Genomic DNA, 20,261 nt, shown 5'->3' with positions numbered 1-20,261 from the left:
GACAGAGGCTGCAAATCCCATCTGTGTTTCCACTTTGGACATGCAAGTGTGATGTGAGAAGCCAGGTGTGTGAAAACAGCCCCTTGCCAACACTCCTCTGCTGTGTGCTCTGCTCTTAGAGCATTGCCAGGGCTGCCAAAGCAGCTGTTTATCAGGACTTTTTCTTTTCCTGGCACATCCCCTGTGGCTTGGCCCTGGTGCAGGGGCTTGAGCTGGCACCATCCTGCTACCCTGGACCTCAGCCCGGAGCTGTGGTGACACCAGAGGTTTTCCTAACGTTGGGTTGGCAGTGGGTTTGCTGCCTGGATGAGGAGTAAAAAGCAAAGTAGAGGGTTGTGTGGCTTTTGTTCCTTCTGAGTTAGTGGTACAGTTATAAACACACCCGTGCAGGGCCCTGATGTGGGAGCAGCTGTAGTGTGCTGATGTGGCCTCAGAGCAGCCTGGCTGCTCCCAGGTGAGAAGGAGAATGAGCCATTAGCAGTGTAAGGCACTTTCATACCACTGTCCCTGTGTTTACATTAGGGCTTAGAGTGAGGGTAATTGTATTTGTTTTAAAAAACCACATTAAAAATCACCCCTCTCTCTGGTATAATTATGTACTGATGTATGAAGGCCTTTAAATCAAAGTAATTCTTAAGACAGTGTTGTGCATGATCTTTTGTTAGGGTTAAAAACTAATGAAATGAATTTTTAAATAGAGAAGAGGAGCTTGAAAGCAGGTGTGGGAAATATGAATCTGGTTTAGATTATTTTTTTTTTTGGTCAGTTATGCTTTTAACCCTTCAATGAGCAGGCACATCATGGTTTCTAGCTCAGTTAATGAACTTCAGTCAGTTGTTCCTTTTTAAGCTGCAGAGGTTGAGAACCCCACAGGACCAGCTGTCTGGAGGTGGGTGAAAATCATTGCTTTCACAGCAAAGAAGAAAAACTCAAGGTGGCAGCACTGCTGCTGTTAAAAACATGATGGCATGTTGGTAATAACATTCTGGGTGATGCCTGTGAGTCGTGCTTTGGGTTATGATTGAATCCGTTCACTACCCTGTTCCTTCTACATGTGGGAGTTCAAACAAGGGCAGGATCCTTTATGTGGGCAAGGAGCAAGGCTGCCTTTGCAGAGAAGTGTGCTTTCTTCCTCTTCACCATGTTGAGAGTGAGCATGTGGCCATCATCAATGCCTGCAGTGCCAGCTTTTAGTCTTGCCTCATTTCTAAAGATACTTCAAGAGTACATCTTGTCAAGTGGGCATGTGCCTTCCCATAGGAGTAAGAACTTGTGCCTGGCTCACTTTGCCTTCACACAAAGGTGTTATTGCTTTGTTTAAGTTGTGTGTCGTGTGGAGTGGGAAAACCTTGAAAATGTCAGGGTCTAAGGAGCATCTTTGCCATAGTTTATGGTTTCTATTTGCAACAACATGCTTGAAAGGAACTGAGTTGGTGAGTCAGAACAGGTAAATGTATTGGAAGCTTGAGTAATCATAAAGAGAAGGAAAACTCAACTGACTGTGGACAAAAGCTTTCAAGTCATCTCTATGTAGAAAGCATCATCCCTTCTCAGGGCACTTCACTCACAGCCATGGGGTGTCAAAATAGAGGCAGCTGTGAGAATGCTTTTCATTTACATTTGCTCCCTTCAGGCTACAGAGAGTACTGCAGTATTTTAGCTTTCTCCCAGTCAGTGGAGTGGCCACAGTGGCAGTGCCCAAGTCCCAGTGTCTGTGACAAGCTTCAAAATAGTGGGAACTGTCACTTGTCTGTTTTGCTGATACTACCCTCTGATTCCATAGCCCTGTGTGCCTGAATGAGAGGTCTAATCCCTTCCCTGATGCTCAGTAGATATAGCAAATCCAGCAAACTCCCACAGATAGACCTGGCTAAGAACATACTAACTTGTGTGGGTGCCTATTTAATTTTTGTTGCCTTTGATTTTTTTTATTTGATTTGAGAGTCTTCTCTAACATGTGTTCAGCTATTTAATTTTTGTTGCCTTTGATTTTTTTTTAATTGATTTGAGAGTCTTCTCTAACAAATCACATCATGGTGGCAGTGCACAGAGAAGGGGGAATGTTTTCCTTGAATCTCAGCAGTAGAACTGGAAACCCTAAAAAAAACAACCAACCAAAAATCCAAACAAGAAACCAAGGGTTTCTGGGGTTTCTATTTCCTTTTCAGCTGTAAATCAGAAGGGACATGAACATACTGCAGGTGGCTGCCTTTGGTGGCATTGCTTGTAAAAGTAAAATTAGGCCTATTCCTAGCAGAATTGGGAACCATACCTCCCAGTAATGTTTTATGGGGGGAAAAATAAAGCCCCTCATGGCAGATCCATTTGTTTGTAACTGCAGGTGTGAATAATTTTTTCCAGAGATGGTTCAAGTTATGTGCAGGTGATCAGTGGGGCTTGCTCTGTCTGCACACCAGGAAAACCTGAGGTGGGTGGGTGGTCCTACCCTGTGGGACTGTGGTTTGCCCCTTGCTTTAGAGGGTTTTTCCTCACCTGGAGGAAGTCACCCTGGCTCTCACCTCTCTCTCCTGGGGCAGAAAGTTGTTGAGTAATTGATTCCATCCTTGCTGTGGCAATGTCTGTTGCAGGAGTCTGAAGGTTGATGGCCTGTTGGGATGTCACTCTCCTGTGAGGTGAATTCTGACAGGGCTGGGGGGGTGAAATAGGGGTTCTTCTCTTCTTCACCATGGTATGTGTGAGCATTGGGTTTTGGAGGCAAAGTGTTGGCCATGGGGAGCTGCAGGGGTGGCCTCCCTTTGTGGTAAGGGGAGGTACATTTTGGAGGCATCAGAGCCACAGAGGTCCTCTTGAAATAGTGGCATCTCTATTGTGGATCTTGTGGATTCTTCCACTGCTGCAAAGAAGCATTTGCCTTTTTGGTTTTTGTCTCTTCCTTCAAATGCTACCAGTTGCTGTTGACAACAGAGATTCAGTTGCAGAGACAGGGGATGGGCTCTGTCTTCCAGGAGGTGGGATGGCTGGCAGCTAGGGATTGCAGCTTTCCCTCTGATTATTAAGATGAATTGTACTGACACTTTTAATGGTCAAGAATCTTTGAAAATGAATTATTTTTTTGTAATATTACTAAGTAGTGCTTGTCAGGCTGTAAGATGTGTCAGAAACCTCTGCACTGATCTCTTCAAGGTGCTTTCCTTTAGATACATTAACGTGAGGGCTGGCACTTCCATGGAATTCAGGATGCACACTGTACACCCTCCTAATTATGCCTATTAATGTATTGTTCAGATTTTTGGTTTGAACTAGTGTTGCATTTCAACCCTGGGTTCTTCCTTTTGCACTTAATTACATGGGTTTGTAACATGTTGCAGGGTTTCTTCTGAATCACACTGGCTGTTGCTTGTGTTGGGGGGTAAGTCACACAGAGGGTCAGGCTGTGCTCAGATTCTTTTGTTCATGCTTTAAAATAAGTGGAAGTTGAAGCAAGTGCAGAGAAACTTGGCTTTTTCACCTGTTGTGTGCTCAGCTGTGTCTTGGGTAACTGGTTTCTGCTGGTGCATCCACTGTTGCCTCTCAAGGTGAATAATGATGTGTGATATATAGCTGAAGGCAAATGTGTCAACTCTTTAAATTTGGTTGCACTCATCAAATTGTCTGTTATTCCCCCTCTGTACTTTTGCATTTTGCTGACAGCTCTCAGGAAAGATGATGTCAGGAGGAAGTGAAGGTGCAAGCACTGCAAATCTTTGCAAGTGAGAGAATGAGAGGCTTTTTTGCTGTTTCCTTATGAACAAATGAATAATGCTGTTCCTCCTTTATTTTTAAATGTTAACAAATCATCAAAACAGTAGAGGCTTTGTATAAACTGTCTCGTGCTGTTACTGACTTGAAATACTGGATTTCAACTGTGAACCATCAACAGTGTTAGTTATTTTTACAATGTGGGAAAAAAAAATAAATATGACTGGTATTACAAGATGCAGTGATGAGGAGTAATAGCATTGCCATAATTTCATGCATGTTAGCCATGGTTTCAAGCACAAAAATATCCCTGATGTTGCAGTGCCCTGTGGGCACTATGTGTGAGTGGCAGCGTGCTGGGAAATCTGCCCCAGGGTCCCTTTTATGTATCCACAGCTGTCTAGGATTGGGGAAAAAAAAACAGAAGTTGGCTGATCTTCTTCTCTGTTGCTGCCATGGAATATCCTAAGGGTCATGTGTTCATCAGAGAGATGTCTGGCAAGAAGATTGAGACCTTTCTCTGCCCATAGCCACGTGTTCCTTGCTGCCTGCAACTCTCTCCTTCCACAGTCTTGGAGATCCCTCTTGAACCCTCTGTGTAGCCCAGGAAGGAGAGGCTGGCTCAGACCAAACTTCATGCAGTCTGTCTCCTCCTGGAGTTGAGGACCCTCATGCAGATACATATTGCAGAGTGGAGCTTTTGTCTAGAGGAGAAGCCCAGGGTCTTAAAGGGAGGTGATGACAGCTGGAAGTGGAGAGGCTGAGGCAGGAGGGACCCACAGCTTTCCTGGGGTGGCAGGAAGACTGATGTCTGTAGCCTTGGCAACAAAGCTTGATGGCTGAGTATCTGTGGTCGTGGGGTTCTCCTGGTTCTGTTTGCTCCATCTCACTGAAAATGTGGGACATTTTCAATCCAGTAGTTGATCCTGTCATAAAGTCAGGCTTTTCCTGTTCCTTGCTGAATTTTACACTAGGGAGGAGAAAAAGCAGCCCAAAGTGGGTAAATATCACTTTAATAAGTGTGATAACAAACAACACTATAATTTTATATCTGCAATTTATGTTCCTTGTATTTTTTAGACTCTGGATCAAGGAAGTACAGTAATAACTGGTGTCAATTTAAATAAGGGGAGGTGATAATCGTAACCTTTGAAATAACTGGAACTTTTTATATGCTTTGCAAATATATTCCCTGAAAGGTTATGCTAGTGCTTTAGCTAGACAGAAATTTTAGTGTCTTTCCTCCCATAATTTCTTCAGTGCTATTTTATCTTTATTAATGTAATTATTGCAGGTTAGCACTGCTATAATTTTCTCTTTTCATGGCTCTGTAGCATGCTACTATTTTCAGAGAGCAAAGTAGGTGTCTTTAATAGTACCATTACGGTACTTTGGTCTTTAAATTTCATATTAAAACTATTTAAGGGATATGATCCTAGTGTTAAAATCACTCTCTGTGGAATGCAATAAAATGATTTATAACATAAATATAAACCCTTAATAGGCACCCAAAATGGCAACCCTCAGAGATTTAGTGGCACCAATACTAAGCTTTTGATCACTTGAACAGCATAATCCTGAAATTTTATGCAGTGAAGGAAAATCAATTTCCTTAGCAAGGGATCTCTGAGCCTTGGCTTGTCTGTGTTTTGTTCTGTTGCCCTGAACTTCAGGTAGCTTGTTGCAATGTAGGAATGACCATTCTGGGCGTTTAGGATGATGGTAAAATAAACACTTGGAGTCTGTAGTGAAGGTTCAGTTCAGCTCAGAAGGAGCTGGAAGTTTCACTAACAAAATTTGCTTGGTGTCTCTTGCCCACACTTGAGAGCTGGTTGCTGCAAGTGGCATCAGCTGGTAGTTCAGCAGCTGGAGATCTTGGAAATGTGCTGGAGATGAGTCAGCCTGAAGCTTTAGGGCTGCAATTTTTGGTGCTTAAGGTTTCAGATTGGTTGGTCATTTTTTTCTCAATGCTTTTAGTCGCTCTGCCAAAACCTACATTGCACCTTGGTAGGTGTGGGAGTGACCTCACCCTTCAACCTTACCAAAGGGAGATGGCAGCCCCGCATGGCCTAACCAGGGCAGTGTTTCCCATCTCCTTCCTCTCCTATGCAGGAAGTTATGTGGCATGTTTGTTGCTTTCCCTACCAGGGAAGGGTGCATCCACTGTAACTTCAAGGTCAGTGACTTTTGCCTGAGGTCCCATTTGGTTACAGTATGGCCAGGAGTGGGGGGCCCTTCACAGCAGAGCGCTGGCTCTGTTAGCAGCCCCCAGTGACTAATGGAGTGCTGGGTAATAATTAATTCCCTAAGTACCTTTCTCTGTGTCCTCTCTTGAGCTTCAATGTACCAACCCAGAGCTGAATCTTTGGGCTGACTCTGATTTGCCTCAGTAACTTCCCTGGAATGCAGGTGAGCAGTGTGTGTAGCTGCATGGGTGCTACCTGCTGGGTGTACCTGTGCCCTTCCCCTGTCTGCCTGGTCCTCTGCCATGGCTGGGGTTGGAGACTTCCCCCAGGACAGGGTACAACCAACAAGGAAAAGAAACCACCGTGGTTTCACCAATTGTTTGTTATGGTTTCATGTGAGCCTGTTTCACTACCAAACATTTCCAGATTTCATTGGAAATCCAAGTTAACTGACCTCATTTTCTGTCAATAGTTACTCAAACAGCTGAGAACCTGCTTGGTCTCCAAGCTGCTGGATTTTTAATTTGAATGTAGGTATGTTCACTTTGGCTGTTTCTGTTTGGCATTTATCAGCTACCAGTGAACCCCTGAGTAGTCTAAGGTTTTGGAATCCTTAGCTGAGGTTTGGTATTTAGAGGAGGATTAGTCTGTACCTAAAGTTGCAGTTGTTACTTATTTAGCCATAACATTTTTTAGCCTTTGGAAGAAGTAAATATTAGGAAAATAATTTCCTCCCTGCACAGCTGTGTTCAGAAAGCTGCTAGTGAAAGCTATTGCTGCTAAAATAACACTGAATTTTTAAACAGCTTCTTCATGCTGTTACACACAATGCAGTGTTCTGTTCAAGTTTTAAAATAATGTAAAGATTCTTTTTCATCTTTTGTTGCTTGCATGCCATGAAAGTGGAGACATTTATTAACTTGTTTGGCTGTGGCCACAGTCTTCTACCTAATTGTTAAGGTAACATAGCTGCCATGTAGAACCTGCTGCAGCTGTACTCCTCAAGCAAGCCTAAACAATATTTTAGTTTTATGCCCAGTTTTATTTCAGTTGCTGTTGTTTGTTTCAAGTCCCTGTGTCATAATCTTAAATGCAAATCAGAATGATTTAAAGTTTTCTTTTAAGAAAATTGTTTTATCTTACTGGATTTCTGCTATATCCAGGGTGTTCACCACCAGGATGTTTTCATATACTAACTCACCAAAAGAAATGAGAAGTGTCTGGGAAAGATCAGTAAATGTGCAGACCTGTCCCTTTCAATTACTTCACAGTTTATATTTTGTAGCATAACCAAGGCCAGGGTGGATGTGTTCGATGTCAAAACGTTTGTTTTCCTCTGAAAGGAGCAGGAGGGTGAAGGCTTTTTAAAGACCCACCATTTAGCAGTCAAAGCCAGCTTTGTTGTTACTGCTTGATATGCTGTGGGTGCCTCAGGTGGGATCAGGAGTCTGGTGCTGTCTGTGCCTGCCAGGCCTGACCTTGCAGAGCCAGGTTTCTCTGACCCAAACCAAGGGTACAGCAGGGAGGGCAGAGGTGGGGAGTGAGTTCCTTTGGGGTCTGAGCAGCCCCACCAGCCCCATGTGAAGCAGAAAAACCCCTCTGGTCCTCCTCCCACATGAAAGCATTTTTAATGGGAATGTCACACTTCAGATGGATGCTCCCCAACTCCATCAGGTTGCTCTGCCATGGAAGTGGTGCTGTGCAAACAGGGCCACATGTCACTGTCTTGTGTTAGTGCCACCTCTCCCTGGTGTGGCAGCCTCAGGCACAGCTGCTCAGCAGGGCTGTCAGCAGTGCCCTGCAGGGAGGAACCAGCCCCCTTGCTTAAGGGGGGAAAGGCACAAATCTCCCCTCTGCAGGAGAATCAAGAGGTGATGCTGAGAATTAACAACTAGGCTTGGGATGTTTCCAAACACAGCATCAGAGCCTGTAAAGTTGAAATGCATTTTGCTTTTCTCTCCGTTCAAAGCTGGGCTGAGCCAGCAATGTCTGTGTCCAATTTCCATCAAATATGGTTAAAGCCTGTCAGTTCTGAGCCTCCCTGCTTAAAGCATCTGCAACAGAAACTAGCATTTGAGCCCAGCTGAGCCAGGCGAGCAGCATGAAGTGTCCTGGAGAGAGTCTGTGCTTCTCGTGCTGTGTGTCAGTGCTGGGTCTGTACCTTGTTATCTCTGGGCTGGTTGCTGTGGGGCTGCATGATGTTCTGCTCACTGGGAGAGAATGGCCAGCAAGCAGGCATTTGGGGACATCAGCAAACCTTTGTGAGCCTGTTTCTGTTTTGTAGCACTAGGAACGTTGACAGTTCTTGATGCTGTTCCATGTGCTGACTGCCTGGGCACAGCCTTGCACTTCCACAGTGACCCGTGATCATTTCTGGGGAGCACTTGCTGTTTATCTATATGAAATACAGTAATTGTGAATTAGGAGGTGAGGGAGGAAGCTGTGTGCATTGAAGGAACTCTGATGCAGTTTGTCTCTGGCCTGTACATGCTGCTGTCATGGTGCACATCTCTGAGTGACAAGGTCCATGTGGGCAGGCCTCTCTAGTTCATGCCTTAAATCTCTGCCTGCATGTAAAAATCCCCTCTTTTCTCCATCCTTACCTACACCAATACTTAGTCATCTTGCTCCTGAAGCACAATTCAGGAGCATCTTGCCTGTCCAGTCTTGCCATGAACAGTTGGGTTTGCCATACAGGAAGGCAGCTGATCATGTTCTCCTTGTGCTTTGCTATCTCTTCCCTCGCCCAGGGTGGCATTGAGCACAGTCTGAACTGGCAGCCTTATTCCCTCCTCCACCTGCTGCTGCTCTCCCTGCCCGCCAGGGAGCAGGGCTGCTTTCCCTCATCCTGGATGCCTTGGGCAAATGTTTGCAATCATCCCTGGAAGGGTTTCTTCATGGACTTGGTTGCATGAAGTCCCCAAGCCTGCCAGGTCATTCGGCTGTAGGCAGTTGTGTTGGGATATTGTCTTACGCTGGAAAACCTGTGGGAAAAATAAAACACATTAGCATCAGCCAAACAATATTTGAGGATGTGCCTTGAGCTTGAAACAACTTTGGAGAGCCCTGTGAATGCAGAATTGACAGAAAATCTGTTGGAATATCTTGGTGTGAGTTCCATGTTCTCAGATGCAGCAGGGAATTTTGTCTTTGAAGTGCCTCACTTGCACAGACCAGTTTAGAATTTGTCTTAATTCTTTCAGAAATACAAGATGCTCTTCCAAGTTGCCTGTGTAATGAAGTTAAATTTTAGGCAGTTGATTAATAAATACAGGATGGTTTCTTCACAGAAAGACAAGCACAAATCCTGCAGGAACAAGTAATTTTTAGATTCTACTGTTAGATTGATGGATACTTATTTCTTTCAACTCAAGCCAGTGCTTGACTCTGAAAGCCCATGGCATGTTTGCATAATTAAAATGCAGTAAAAAACCTTCTGCAGAAGAAACTGCATAGAGTTGTTGTGGGCTGAGGGGTTAGTAACCTTTCTCACATTCCACCTGAGCCCCCCTGTGAGCTGGGATGGTGTGTTTGCAGCTAGTAGAAAAATCAGATCATTTCCCTGGTCTTTTTGAGGATTTCTTGTTATGTACATCCAGACTTGATGGAGTTTTCTGCCAATAGCAGAATTGGAAGTTAAGTTGAGGAAGAGGAGGAAGAAGGGGGATAGGGTTTTGTGGACCTCCGTGTGGTTGCTTCTTGGTCTTGAATTTTCCCAGGCATTTGCACTTTTGGCTCTTTAACTTGGCTTTAAATTGCTTCTTGAATATGTCTGTGAAAACCTCTAGTGTTTTATTGATGCCTTCTTTTTAATGTTGTAGGTTTTGTCCCTTACGGTCAGTTTAGACATTAATACCTTTGTAAAATAAGTATAATCAATCTATGACTTCAGCCAAGGACTTCATGGCAACTGTATGGGTTCTGTCTAGGCCCCTGTGGATTTCGGAGCATTCTAGGCTTCTAAGTTTGTTCCTATTTATTGCTGAGATTTGCACCAAAACCATTAAATACCTCAGGAGAGCCTCAGGGCTGCATTCACATTCACTACCAATTGATCCAGGTGGAGAGGGATTCCAGATGGAACACGAGTGGGACATGAGGGAAAATGTCAAGTGCTTTCTGAAATTTCCCCTGGCCTCTGGTCTGGGGCTGGGACCAGTGCCAGGCTTCAGGCACTGCTCGAGACTTTGCCTGTCCCTTCCCACCAGAGCCACGTCTCACAGCTGTGATCAGTGCCTGGAACCCCAGAGCACAGGAGGGTGCCCCCAGGAATGGGTGCCATGCTGTGGTTCCTATCCCAGAGGGCTTTCCTCATGGGAAGCAGGAGGTCTGTGGCTTGGGTGGAAGCCCCTGGGTTGCTGAGACCAGCTGTCCTTTCTCCTCATACCTGAGGAGGGGGTCAAATGGCTTTGGTCTGTAAGCAAGGTGTAATTATGGGAAGCATTGTACTCCAGTGAGCTTGGATCTGGTAAGAATGTTAATGATGTCTCTGTATTTGCTATAAATATTTACATCTGAACTGTTCTAATTGGAAACTACTGTTGATTTTAAAAACATTCTACACAAGTGATGCAGTGTCTTTGCATGCTTAATGGGAAAAACTGCTTTCTGGTGTGATTTAGGGTGCTGAATAAGATATTAAGTTATGCAGAATAAATGTAAATGTATGTTGCTTATTTATGTTTTTCAGGTAAGAAATTGCGTTCTGCTAAGCAAGGCTGCCTAAGGGAGTTGACAGATGCTGGCTCTGTGCACTCATTTGTAAGCTACCAAATCATGCAAAGTGTTCTAGCCTGTGAAATTAGGAGCTCTGATTGTAAGTAAGGTATTTTGTCTTTTCTTCATGTGGTAAAGAATTTTTAAAAGACAACAAGAGGTGAAGAGGGAAAATCTCAGTGAATATCTTGTATCCTGATTTGCAAATTGCATAAGCCATCAGGGGTCTTCTCAAGAGGAGATGAGGGTAAAGATGGATTTGGCAAAATTTCTTGCCAGACTCTTTTGAGACCTGCCATGTCTGAAGAGCAACAAGTCCTAGTGGGCTGTGGAGAGACCCTGTGTCCTGCTGGCATTTCTCAGAACACTTGGAGAATTGTTACTGCAGCTGGACAAGTGGGTTTTCATGCCTGCTGCTTCAGACTGGACATTTTACATTGCCAGTTGGAACAAAATGCAGGAGCAGGATAAGTGGCCAAACTGATTAGTGCAAGGATTGCTGGGGGGCTAAGATGTCAAAGCATGTGCTTTATTCCAAGTTGTGTTACTCTGCTTGGGGATGCCAGCTTGGCTGTAGGACCCTGTTACTACACTGATATGATGCACACAGGTTGCAGAAGCAAAACCAGCAGTGAGTCTGCAATTCTGCAACTGCAAAACAAGAATTTGGTTATAAACTTGCTGTTAAAAACCAATCCAATGCATCATTTTATGACTTCCAGCAGAAAAACTTTGTGATAACAGAAGCGTTTACAATGGTTTGTGTCTGTTTATTAAATCCCTGCTCTCATAGGTGACATCAAACAGAAAGAAGTGAATAAGCAGTACATTTCTTCCTGTAGCATTTTGAGAAGAAAGAATCATATACTAAACTTGAAAATATTATACATTTTCTATGAAAAATAACCCTAAAGATGCCAATTGTTTGCCTGTTTACATATAGTTGTATCCATTTTTTATTTGTGATTATTACTGTTTGTTGTCCTGCTCATGCCCTCACATCTTAAAAAGAGAAAAACAAAGCTAAACACAGCAGGTTTCATTTAAAAATTTGAAACATTAAAAAAAAGTCTAATTTAGTCTTCTAGTAATTTTTTTAACTTACCTTTAGGAATCAAAGACCAGTTGTTTTTCTTGTTGATTACCTTTTAAGTATTCTGGTAAATGCAAAAAGAACCCCACCCCAAACCCTATAAGCATCTTAGTTTCTTTTAGAAGAAGGCAATTTCTGAGCTGTGGAAAGCTGAAATCATCAGGCAGCTTAATTTATTTAATTTATTCTAAATACTGTACTTAAGGCCCATTCCTTTTATATATATATATTTTTTGGAGCTGGCTGCATGCATTTGGATTGCTTGGGGTTGTCATTAGGCCTGCTGAAGAAAGAAATCACATTACTGAATTACCAGTTCTTTTCTTACAGCATCACGAACATCAGTGAAAAAGGCAGGTTGACTTGTCAATTCCAATTCTTGAGCTCAGCTTTATCAGAACCAGAATTTACAAGTGACTGAGGGGAAGCACAGGGTGCACTGAAGAGATGACAGATTTCCTCCTTTGGAATATGGCTGCCTCAAAATACCCAGTTTTCTCAGCACAATGAAAGTAAAAAAGCCATCATTTTGCCATTATGCATTGTTCTCTTTCCCCTTTTTAATTCTGATTGATATCTTGGCAGCTTTCTGAATGAAATGGTTGCTTTTAAATATTCAAACAAAACATTTCTTCTAAACTGTTCTTCCTTCCCTTTGCAAAATTGTTTCCTAAATACCACCCAAAGGAAAGAATAGTTTTTGGTCCTTCCAGAGACCTGCCCTGTTGTTATTCAGTGAATTTTGTATACGAACCTTGCCTGACTATTCTAGATCTTTCTGCTGTCTCTCAGATAAGAGCTTATCAGGGCAGCTGATTTAAATAAATATCACAAGAGGCAGTCTACAGCTCTAGTGATGTTGTATGTTTAAGTATTGTCACCCAGTATTTCATCTCCACAATGCTATCTTCTCCCCTTGCCTTCAAACTTCATTTTGCCCTTCCCTTTTCTTGTGTGGTGAGCAAAACAAAAGGCATGAAAGTGTTGCTTCCATTCTCTTACAGCTAGGAAGTCTAGCAACTTCAATAACTCTGAATTTTTAGGGGAAATGAAATGAAAGCAAGATACATGAGTCTCCCTCATTACACAGGAGAGGAAGGCAAAGCTAGAGATGTCATCTGGTTCTTGTAGATACTTCATGAAAAAGAAGACAGCTTTGCAGGAAGGTCACCACCAGCAGTCTAAAATTGATCCTCTTCATTACAGCTGCTTGAGATTTGCATTTTGTTAATCACAAGACTTTTACAACGTGAGATCTTTTTCCCTCCTGACTATTTTATAGGGTAAGGCAAAGGGAGAAAAGATTTTTGCTTAGACACTCAAGAAGCCCTCAAGCACTAATTTGTAAAGGCAAAGCTTCTGTCTGTCTTTGCCCTGGGTACAGTGAGGCACAGGTGCAAAAGAGCTGATTCAAGTAATTAATCCTAATATGACTACATTTCCTGGCCTGTCAGTGCCAAAAGCATTATTTGAAGGAGATCACTATTTGAATTCTAGAAGTAGATAGAAAAAACATGCCCTAAAATTGCAGCTTAGGCCCCTGGTGCTGAATTGGACTCCTACAAGGGGGTTCCTGTTCACAACCCCTTCCACCCTCTCTTGAAATATTCTTTGGTTTTGATTCTTTTCATCAGCCAAGCATTCTGAGCACATGTTTAGCTTACAGCATGCCTAGTCTCATGTAGGTCAAGTGGGTTTTAAGCCAGAGTGGTGGAAGCTCCCAGAGCTCAGCATGACCTGGGAGCAAGGAGAACCTTGGGCAGCACCTGGGTCTCCATCCCACAGCCACATCACACCCACTGTCCTGAAAATAACCCCTTCCCTCTCTGCACCAGAGCTCCAGGGGAGGATCAGCAGCTCAGGCCAAGAAGTAGCAGTTATTTAAAGCTGTGAGTGGTGGTGGTCAGGGGCCAACCAAGCCTGGCTGGAGTAAAGAGAGCAGCTATCGGCCTTTCATACCAGAGAAGCCGTGAGGGAACTGCCCCTCTACTTGACTGCAATCTGTTCCTCAGCAAACGTGGCCTTGTGTTGGGTGATGGACCAGTCTTTTAGATGTTATGGGTGAGCCTCAATTATTTGTAGCTGAACATAAGGGTGGAAAATATTTGGCAGGAAGGAGCCTTTGCATTTTAATTAATCAGTCTTGTTTTCCTGGAAACAAACCGAACCTTGTGTGCTCAGTTGGCTTTGACAGTTCAGAGCAATGTCCTCAGCAGAGCTCAGGTTTTACCATTTAATTCCAAAATACAGCCCTGGACCCAGGAAAAGGTGGTTACGTGGGTGTTAGACTGGTTTGGAAGTTGTCCTGCATCTTCATTTTGATTCCCTGCTTGACGCAATCAGCCGACAGAGAAATCCCTTTGGGGTGATAAAGGGGATGGACGTGGGTGTTTTTCTTGCAGAAGTTAAACCCAGATTTATCTATCTGGGAAACTGGCTCTCCTACCCTGCTGCTGCAGCGTGTGAATTCTCAAGCTGCACATTGTGCTGTAGAGACTCCTCTTGCCTATCCCCTTGCAAACCACTTCTCCAGAAGGAGAAGTGCCAGCACAATTTTAATATGCAGAAACTCTGGAGGCAATGATGATAATTAACAGCAGGGTGCCCAGTTTTGAGATACTGTATTTATGATTTCTTATAGCTATTTTTTTTTTTTTCTTTTAAAATCTTTTTGTCAGCCTGGGAAAAATTTCAGTTTGAACTGAGGTTTTCTTGCAGAAAAGGGAGAAGGTACAGGATTCAGAGAAGCCAGAACCTGCTTCTGCCCCTCTTGAAGTCAGTTCCAAGGCTGCCATTGATTTTTACCTGCACCCAGCTTGAACTCTTGGACTGTAACTCATCAAAAAATACTCCAGGCTTCAGTATGACAAAATAAGTAGGACAGAAATGAATTATTCTGCCTTCATTGTCCATGCTGCTGCCTTTAGATTTAACACAGAATTTCCACCCTGCGTGGGTTTTCAGACATGTAGAATATTAACATCATTAATTGATTTTTACCATTTTGAAGTACTTAAATCATCTGGGAACTTGATCCTTCCAATTCAAAACATAATTTAAATCCATAAGGAATGATGGTTGTTGTTAATGACTCTCACATAAGTAATTTCTTTATGAAATAGAATGAATTATTAGTGTCTCAGGTACTAAATGGTCTATAATCTTCCAATGCTATTTCAGTTTTAATTGAACTGTAGGATATCTAGTTGAGCAACATTTGTTTTTTAATGCACATAATGTGAAAGGGGAAGGGATGATTGTTCTTGACATGATAAAACCTGAAGCAGACAGTCTGTGTTTAAAATCTAGGACACTTTTGCAGTCAACAAAATAATTTGTTTTCAGACTTATTTTCAAAGTGGCTTTTCTTTTATGGTTTTGTGTTCTGTGGAGTGAGTTGTAGCATCTGAGGTGGCCTGCACAAGGCACCTGATTTTGTTATTTTATCCCATTTTTGGACAGCTGTAAATCTACTGGATGGCTTCTCAGCTGGACAGAAAGTGTCTAAACTCAATAGGTGGCACTGGTTTACACAGTTCTTGCCTGTTTCACCTTTGTCAAGGTTTTGCAGAAGTTGGTGGGTTTTTGTGGTTTGTTTTTTGTTATTTATTTTTAAATTGCCTTCTAATTCGGTGTTTTAGGAGCATACTGCCCTTCTAAACTTATGCTCCGTGTTACTTCTGCTTTGGATGAACATCATCCAGTCATTTGGGTTGGAAAGATTCCTGGGAGATTGTGTAGTTCAGCCTCTTGCTCAAAGCTGGCACAGCACTGAATTCGGATGAGATTAGTCAGGGCTGCCCAGGTCTTGAAAACCTCCAAGGACAGAGATTCTTTAGCTTCTCTGGGCTGCTGTTCCAATCCTTAATTACACTCAGAGTGAGTATATCCAGTATATCCATGTACCCAGTCCAGACTTGTTTCTCCCACCATGCATCTCAAAGAAGAGCAAGGCTGTATTCTCTCCAAGCCCTGCCTGGGCACTTGTTGCCTTCTGTAGGTCCCCCTAAGCCTTCTCCTTTCCAGGTTCAACTCACTCAGCCCCTCTCACAGTTTGTCTCTCCAGCCACTGACAATATTGGTGGGCTTGGCTGGACTCACTCAAGCTGATCAACATCTTTCTTGTACTAGGGGTCCCCAAAATTGGAGGCAGTGTTCCAGCTGTGGGCTAAGGAGTGTTGACTGAAGAGATTAATCACTTGATCTACAGATTTATGCCCTTGTTGCTACAGCCCTGGATCCTGGTAGCCTTTCCCACTGTTAGGGGTCATGTTTTACAGATTGTCTACCTAGACCCCAGGTCCCTGTGCTGCATTTGTACAGGTGTGGTCCTAGACAGCAGTTTGCATAACAGGGGTGTTTAGTAAGAAGGGCAAAATCTGCACCAATATCTTAAAACTTGGACTTGCATCTACTCTCTTGCCAAAAGAGTCAACCACTACCTGCTATTAATTAAAAGCAGCCTGCTCCAGCTAGTGGCTAAGCCCAGGTATACACATCTTCTGCTAAGGCAGAGAAGTTGTTTTAGGCATTCATGCCACTCCCCTGGCATCCTGTTTCTTTTAAAGGAAAATTCAACCCTTTCTCTTGACTCCCACAAGCTTTGAGCTGTGCCTAAAACATTTCCTTCCAGTCAAAAGCTGTCCAACCACTGCCTTCTGTGCTGTCCCCACACACTGAAAGAGCATAAGTGTTAGAGAGCGAGTTAGAATGAGTTAGAAGAGCCAGGTTTTATAAAGGCTGGAGGAAATGCAATGCAAATGCCAGTGAGAGAGAGGAACTGCCAGTTCCTTTAAGCTGAAATCTTGTTTATGTCTCTGGGCTTTTACCTTCTTTGTAGAACCTGCTTCCTCTGTGTCCTTCCTCACAGCTCCTTGCTGTCTTTGTGTCTAGCAAGTCTCTGGTCTTCACTGTGGACTGTATTTATTTTTATCCAAGCCACTTTTCTCAGTTAAAACTAAGTTTTCTATTGCTGATAGTGGGACCCTTCCCTCTGTCTTCTCCCATTCCCAATCTGCACAGCCTTTCTTGCCAAGCCAAACCTTGAACCCCAGATCTTGCTGTCCCATCAGTCAGTTAAACTCTCAGCTCTGTGCCTCCCTCACCCCTTCCATCCTGTGTCCTCCTCTCCATTTTGGCTCATTGTTCAGTTCCTAAGTAAACATTTCATGGATCATTTGTGGCACCTCTGCACAAGGGCTGAAACGAGTGCAACCTAATGAACCTATTGTCCCTCCCCTCCCAAAAAGGAGACCAAAAAAAAGGTGTCATGTAGAACATCTGCTATTTAAATGGCTTTCTGCTAGAGCTGTGAGGTCCAGCTGTTTTCTAGCACTTACCTTTTCTTAATATAATTAGAACTTTAGACACAGGTTTACCTCACAAAACCAAGCCCCGGATCTTCACACCAAGGCAGTCAAGAATTGGCAGACATTCTGCTGCTTTTGGTGGCCAAGCTTTTAATTTATTGACCTTCTGACAGCGCTGGGATGGAAACTGAACCTTTTCATTAGTGCCTTAGTACTTCTAAAGTACTGGAAAGCACTTTCTGAGAAAGCTACGAGTCAATAGTTCTTGGCATCACAACTGTAGGCAAAACTGACAGCTCTTCCATGTCATCTGCTCTTCAAATACTAGAACAAATGGCAGAATTTGGCTATGGGGTGTTTTGGGGGTGTTATTTTTTTGAGGAAGCTTCTTCTGGCCAGGCCACCAGCGCACTGTCCTTGTTTGGGTTTGGTTTTTCCAGAGCATGCAGCCAAATTTTGCTGCAGCTATTGTGTTTGTTGAGCTTTCTCACTCTGAAAGCACTTGAAAAGGTTGCAGGGTGTCTCTGAGCAGGGCAACTGCTTGGGCTTGTCCCTAATCCTTTGGGGCATTTTACAGAAGGCAATGCTCTGCCCCTTCCAAGTGCTGCCTTTTTGAGGTTAAAGCTGAATTTCAGTCTGCCTGGTGGTTTGTGCAGCACTTGAGGTAGGTGGTAGGTTTGACTTCATTGAATTGTAGAATGGTTTGGGTTGGAAAGGACCTTAAAGATCATCTAGTTACAACCATCCTGCATGGGGGTAACTCCATGGCTGTGAGCATTGCAGCCCATTTTGGTTCAGAGGGAACAGCACCACAGAGCTGTTGCCACTCTGTGTTTTGCTGCAGGACACATGGAATGGCTGCCTCCTGCACTTGGAGGCACATTCTTCATGTTCTGGGAACAGTTTGATTCCCAGAAGACTGAGTGTGCCAGTGCAGCCTCTGCTGTGGCCTGCCTAGGTGCTTTCAGCACTCCTGGAAGTCACTTTTTCTCCCTCTTAAATTCTCTGGGGCTGTGAAGGCACCTGTAGATGGGACTTGGCCAGGTGTAATTCACACTGTGACCTGCATCATGTTTGTAGAATGTGCCTCATGTATTTGAAGCTTCTGGGAAGATAACAAGCTGAAGGCTGCCTGGCATGTGCCAAACTGGATCTGGGAGGGTGAAGTCCTGGGGAGGTGCCAGCACAGAGGTGTGTACTGCTCCAGAAACCTCCTCTCCCACTGACCCACAGCACACGGGGGCTTGCAGAGCCACGGGGCAGGGAGGTCTGTGGGTGCACAGTGAACACCTTGCCCCTAGAGACTGCTTAAGCCTTTTGCTGTGTTGAAGCAGCTGCTGGATATGTGTGGAGCTGTCATTCTCCCTCCACAGCCTTTCTGGTGGGAGGGTGGTTGCTGGACGTGGAGCTCTAGCCCCTGTCTCTGCTGTCACATCAGTGTGGAGCCTTGGGGCAGACTGTTTAATCTCAGCTTGATCTCCTCTGAAGATCTGACCTTATTTCCCTGCTGCCTAATTTTTACAGCCACATGAGGATTGAAGATTAATTAGTTAATGTCTGTGAAGTGCTTTGAGTGAGTTATTTAAGGGGGAAGTATTATCCTAATTCTCTAGGGAAGCGTCACGGTGTTTAATGTGTGTACTGGCATCTGTCCTGCCTTGAAACTTACAGTGGATAAAATCTGTTTCAGATCCTTTGATTTCTGTATCTTCACTATTCATTTTGCCCTAGTTTGGAGCTCACTTTGATTTGAATGATAAACGTACCTGCTCCATGGCAATTGTACGTGAAGTTGTTTTAGCTTTTGGATCTGTTAGTTTCAGCAGTACTTCTGCAAAACAGTCCCATAACCAGCCCATGGAATTGAGGGGCTGCTCTTATTTCTGTCTGTAATTTTCACTGCTTTTACTTATCTACCAGGCCTGTGTCTTTCACATTTGTTTTCGTCCTGGTACATCTGCCCAATGCTTTCAGAGGTAACCTGTTATGACTCTCAGCACTGAAAAGGATGTTCAGAAGGGCACTTACCCTTCTTCCCCGTATTGGCTAAGGAAACAGAAACACACATGTGCAATGTGGATGTTCAGAAGGGCACTTACCCTTCTTCCCTGTATTGGCTAAGGAAACAGTCAGAAACACACACATGCAGTGATTCTTTGGAGAGTTAGACAAATGTGAGGTGGAAAGCTGGGATTCTTGCCTCTGCCTCCAAGATAAACAGCTTTATACACTTTGACTTCAAGATCTCTGTCTACTTCCATGCAGAGTTTATCCTGTGACTTTTGCTGTGCTTCTTCTCCTTTAATTTCTTGCTCCTTCCTATCTCTAATGCTGCTATCAACTGCTGTTTAGTGGAAGGCTGGCAAATACATGAATTAATAATTTTTCCTTCAGTCTGAAGTTTTCTCTCCAGGCATCTTTAGAAGGCAATTTCTTTTCCCTAAACAAAGGTGGCAGACATCACATTGCCTTCATTTTGTTGATTCCATGCAAAGCCATTTGGTGTTTTTTAAAGCTCTTCCACTTCTTGTTAATAATCTGTCGTGCTCTCCAAATAGGCAATCTGTGCGTGTCCACTCCAAGGATTTATTCTACATCTTGGCTTTCAGAAGAAACCCTGCAGTTGCTCTCAAGTTTATGGTCACTGAGATGGGTCAGGAATCCTAAGGCAATTTTTCTGTTGCTCAAGGCAATTGTCGCTTGGGTCCAAAGCAGGAAAACAGAAAGGGACAAAGTCAGACACGCTCTGCTCCCCTGTCCCAGATGTGTACAGGAAGGGTGGGATTAGCCTGGTAGGACAACCAGCAGCACCTGAGTTTTTGTTGGGGTTGCTGGAGGGCACAAGAGCTGTGCCTGGACATGGTGTTTCCTGTCTGCAGGCTGCTGTGAAAGACCCCCAAGGGATGAGCTGCAAGTTCTCCAGTTGCTCTTTTGGCTGCGGCACCAACACAGGGCCTGTAATTGGCATGAAAACTGCTTTTCTATGCTGCAGCTTGTCACATAAATGGTGGTTTAGGTCTTGAGTGGATTAGATATAACTGCACTCCAGCCCCTGTATTTTGTGTTTATAAATAGCTATTTGTTGATCCGTATGGGAATTGCTTTCCATTTTTAGCATCTATATAAAATTCTACACTATATATAAATATGTACCCTTTATAAGGACTTGAAACTTCTTTCCACAATGCTGACACGTTTACAGAAGCAAGGGGATGCAATGACCCAAATCCAACATTCAGCATCCTCAAGACCTTCCTG

The 20,261-nt window shown here is 43.7% G+C and overlaps 1 protein-coding gene across 1 annotated transcript in view; it reads left to right on the top strand.

The window, feature by feature from the left end:
• The window catches only part of MAGI1 (membrane associated guanylate kinase, WW and PDZ domain containing 1), a 301,318-nt gene that overhangs the window by 56,652 nt on the left and 224,405 nt on the right, over positions 1-20,261 (top strand).

Source organism: Chaetura pelagica, unplaced genomic scaffold (genome assembly GCF_000747805.2).
Source record: "Chaetura pelagica isolate M959 unplaced genomic scaffold, ChaPel_1.0 scaffold364, whole genome shotgun sequence".
NCBI classification, from domain to species: domain Eukaryota; kingdom Metazoa; phylum Chordata; class Aves; order Apodiformes; family Apodidae; genus Chaetura; species Chaetura pelagica.
Note: the sequence above shows the minus strand (reverse complement) of the source record. Positions and strands in the feature narration are given on the sequence as shown.